Source organism: Phodopus roborovskii, unplaced genomic scaffold (assembly GCF_943737965.1).
Source record: "Phodopus roborovskii unplaced genomic scaffold, PHOROB, whole genome shotgun sequence".
NCBI classification, from domain to species: domain Eukaryota; kingdom Metazoa; phylum Chordata; class Mammalia; order Rodentia; family Cricetidae; genus Phodopus; species Phodopus roborovskii.
The window spans coordinates 17,591,845-17,596,455 of NW_026126514.1; the positions used below are offsets into that span (position 1 = coordinate 17,591,845).

Below are 4,611 nucleotides of genomic sequence, written 5' to 3' on the forward strand. Positions count from 1 at the left end.
GTGAGTTTGAGGCCATATTGATTTACAGAGTGAGTTCCAGTTCAGCTAAGGCTACATAGTGAGACACTGTCCCAAATAAAATGAAAACAATCTCAGAAATTGTGAATGGAGATAAGGAAGGATAACGGGTAATGGGGTAGGAGTTATGAACAAGTACAATGACATACATCAGTGACAATTTCAGAATAAAACCCCTTATTTTATATGATAAGTAAAAAGCATTTCAGAAAGATTCAAGCTTTTGTCTGACAGCTCTATCTTGATAGGTTACACTCCATTCTCAGATCACACTATGCAAAAGATATATGTAGGGTATATCTTTTTAGGGATGAGGGATAGTAGATGACATTCAAACTTCACAGAGTTTTGAATGTGAGATCTTAGCAAGTGGTTCTCAACCTCAACTGCACATGACTCTCAAACTCAGTTGAAACACGAGTCAGGAGTGGTGGTACATGCCTGTGACCCTAGCAGTTGGGAGGTTGGGGCAAACAGATTGCCATGAGTTTGAGGCCAGCCTGTGCTACATATGGGTTCCAGGACAGGCTGGGCTACCATATGAAATCAAAACCAGCCAATCAATAAAACAAACCAGCAAAACCAGCATTCTTAAAAAGAAAAGCCTAACCCCGTCCTCATATTTTGTCTTCATTGATCTGGGGATGTGGTTTCGAAGCTCCTCGGGAAATTTCAATGTGCAGTCAGTGCTAAGAGCCATTGATCTAGCCAATTTTCCAAGTCCACCATAATACAATAATTCAGCACACAGAGAAAAAAAATGACATAAATTAAAAAAAAAACTTAATTTTCTTAGCACTAGGAAGATTGAAGCAGGAAGATTTTGATTCTGGGGTCAGTCTTGGGAACCTAAATTTTAAAAATAAAATAGAAGCCATCTCTGATGGTGTATGCCTGTCACCACAACACTTGGTGCAGATTCAGAGGAATTTAAGATTGCTTTGTATCATGAGTTCAGGGCCAGAATGATGGTTACATAAGACCCTGTCAAAAACAGTCCCCCCAAAATAAATAAAAGCAAACAAGTCTTAATTTGAATCTGCTCTTTATCATTTATTGATTTTGTATCATTTATTGATTTTGTTTGTTTTTTCTGAGATCAAGTTTCTCTGTGTAGTCCTGGCTGTGCCGGAACTCACTCTGTAGGCCAGGATGGCCTTGAGCTCAGAGATCCACCTGCCTCTGCCCCCTGAGTGCTGGGAACAAAGGCTGCACCACCACTACCTGGCTCATTTGTTGATCTTAAGAACTTGCTCACCCTTTTCTGTGCCTCAGCTTCAAGACAGACTGCTTGATTCATGGAAGAGAGATCTTTATTTCCAGACAGGAAAAGGAAAATTGATAATCAATAATGAGTAAATCATCCAAAAACAAGAAGAGCTGGACAGTCATTTAAGGATATGATAGATGGGCTCAGCATCAACGAGAATCTCAGCAATTGGGAGGTGGAATCAGGAGGGTAGGGGGTTCAAAGTCAGACTGGGTTACAAGAGTCTCTGCCTCAAAAAAGAACCTATTAAAGTTACCAAAGAATACTTACACATGAAAAGGATTTTTTTCTTTTTTCTCACAAGTAGGACTTTTTTATTTGTCCCTACTAAAATGAAAGTCTATATTTTAAACAGATTCTTAGACTAGAGGTTTCTATCCATCAGCTCATTCAACTTTTAAAACCTGTCTTGTCACTAGTAGTTTTTCCAGAACCTTCACCATGGAGCTCCATGAATTTTCTCAATTCAAACTTGGTTTTCTTCAGCAATTTTACTTTTCTAACAAAGATACTGTGGAATGGAGAACTGGAATAGCAAGCCCTTTCTATGCCTTTCCCAATGTTGTCTGGAAACAATTTATTAACTGCTTCCTTCAAGTCATTTGTCTGTACTTCTCAGGTCATGATTTCCATTGTCTTCTTCCAGATCCAGGAGACTTGGTGATGCTGCGTGTAGGACTTTTGCATATCTGTCTGTTTCTGGTTTTAGTGAAACCAACATAAAACAGATGAAGCAAATAACCATCAATGGTCTTGACATCAATATAAGCTTCAACCATGGCCTGCCACTTTTTGACCACGGAACACATTTTGTCTAGGATAAGATCTGTGCCATAGAAGTTAGATGATTTTTGCCCTGAACATCTTCAGTAATTACCTTAAATCTTCTAAATACAACTTTGTCTATGAACACACAGCCCATGGGGCCACCAGAAGCAGTTTTGGTTCTTGTGACTACTGATTTTTCCAGTGTTTCCAATAATGAACATAGCCAGAGCTTCCCAGTCATGCCAAGCTCTCTTAGGAAATAAATTGTCTCTTCCATCAGGCATTTGTTCTTGATGACTGCTACAGTGTTGCTCAGAGAGACAAAAGGACAGAAGTACATCATCTAGTTTTATGTCTAGTCTCAATTTTACTGTTTCTGTTCATTAAAAAGCCTTTTAGGTTGGGTGTGGCATAATCGTGTTGCACTAAGCAAGAGGATGGTAAGCTGGGCAATCTTTCCTCCCTCAGTCTCTCCAGTGCTGGGATTATGGGCATCTAGTTTTCTTTAGTTTGTTTTGGTTCTTTAGTTTATATTTGTTTCTGTTTAAAATAAATTAATAAAACAACACCAGCAGAGAAATATAGTATTTTGTTTCATAAACACAAATGTTATTGGTGGGAGGAGGTAGAAAGATTGCTATAAATTCAAGGCCAGCCTGGATAACTATGGAGCATCTTATAGCTCAGTGTAGAATGCTAGCCAACCATATTCTATCACAGTTCAAAGCCCAGAGTTCAATCCTCAGTCCTGCAAGAATAAAAACGGCAAGAACAGTAACAAATGCTACCTACAAATGCTAGTTTGCTCATAAACTATTTCACTGAATGGAAATGTTATTTCCAAAGTTGCAATGTGTTTGATTTTTTTCCCCTGAGACAGTCTCACTATATAACCTTGGCTGGAAGTAAGTAAACAAAGCTGGTCTTGAGCTCACATAGATCTGCCTCCTCTGTTTCTGTGCTGTGATCAAAGGGATGCAGGACAAGTTGAGTTTTCTTTATTGTTTTTGAGACATTGTTGCCTAGATTGGCTTTGAATATGCAGTGATCCTCCTGTTTCCCTCTAGCAAGTACTGTAATAACAACCTTTAGCTACCACTCCTGGCTTTAATTTTTACTTAAAAAAATTGTTTCCAATGTTCCAGGCACAGAAGAACAAGTACCACTTCATCTCACTCTTGTAAATGTAGTATAAAAAGTTGAATTCATAGAAACGAAGAGCAGGCTGGCCGTTGGTAGTACACACCTTTAACCCCAGCACTCAGGAGGCAGAGGCAGGCAGATCTCTGTGAGTTCCAGGATAACCTGGTCTAAAGAGTGAGTTCCAGGACAGGCTGCAAAGGAATACGGAGAAACCCTGTCTCGAAAAACAAACAAACAAACAAACAAACAAACAAAAGAAATGGAGAACAGAATGGTCATTACCAGAAACGGGTGAGTGAGTAGGAGGGATTGGGGTGGGAAAGGTTGATCAAATGACTATGATGCAAATAAAAGCAAGAAGCCCTGCTATGATGGCATAAGATAGTAGATGGTAAGACAGTTGCTGAAAATGCCACATATCTTGGCCACAGCACAAAAGGAAATTACACTGAAACTAGGTAGGAAGGCTTCTCCTTGTTGGTCAGCCCTTAAAGTCTTATAGGCTTACAGGGGTGTTGGGGGAGAATTGTTACCCACATGCAATGTATTGGGCTGTGAATCCTTTGTGTAACAACACTGACTGGCCAGGCGAGATGAGCCCACTGATGCAACAGTGGCATTTTTGTTATGAGAGAAACCGACTGTCTGATTGGAATATATGCCTGCTCCACAGAAGGGAATTGGTGCTGACACTGTAAGCCTGGCCTAAAGGATCTGGCTGGGGAGGTCCTGGGCCCCTCGGGGAAAGCTACCACTGGTGCTGTTAGATAGACCTGGTGTACTTATCAAATAGCCTTCTAATTTAACTGCTTATGCCATCGTGTAGTGCTGTCAGCTTTGGTAAGAGACTCATGACTGTGAGTGCCAAGTCATAAACAGTACATCTGTGGTACCTCCTCCAAGGCTCAGAGAATGTCATGGAAGAATCTAAGATCCTGGGAAGGAGAGGGAGAGGATAGGACAGAGTTCCAAGTACAGCATTGTCATGGCTGTTGGCACTCTTGAACTCTGAACTCTTGAACTGCTCTGTGAGCAGCTGTGATCACCAGCCTACATGAGACTGGGTCTGTTAATTACTCTGCCATGGAGTCGAGGAGGGGCTCCTGTATCCCTCTTCTTCCAAGTTTATATGAGATTAACAGTTGAAAGGGGAGGGAGGGAATGGCATGCTTTAAGGCCACTGGTAAGGTGCTCATGTTCCTGTAAACAACCATAATGAAACTCACTGGGTCACAAAAAGTTGAAAAAGCAAGAAAGTAGAAAGGGGCCTAGTTGAAAATAGGAAGTCAGTGTAAAGGGGATTAAGAGAAGGTAACTGAGGGTGAGTATGATTGAAAAAGATTATATACATATTTGAAAATGTCAAAATGAGACTGATTGTTATACACTACTAATATGATAATAAAATATTC

General features: G+C 40.4%; 1 pseudogene; it reads right to left on the bottom strand.

Annotated features, from left to right (window-relative positions):
- Window positions 1-1,635: 1,635 nt before the first annotated feature.
- LOC127230751 (40S ribosomal protein S3a-like) lies at window positions 1,636-2,340 on the bottom strand (annotated as a pseudogene).
- Between the last annotated feature and the right edge of the window lie 2,271 nt (window positions 2,341-4,611).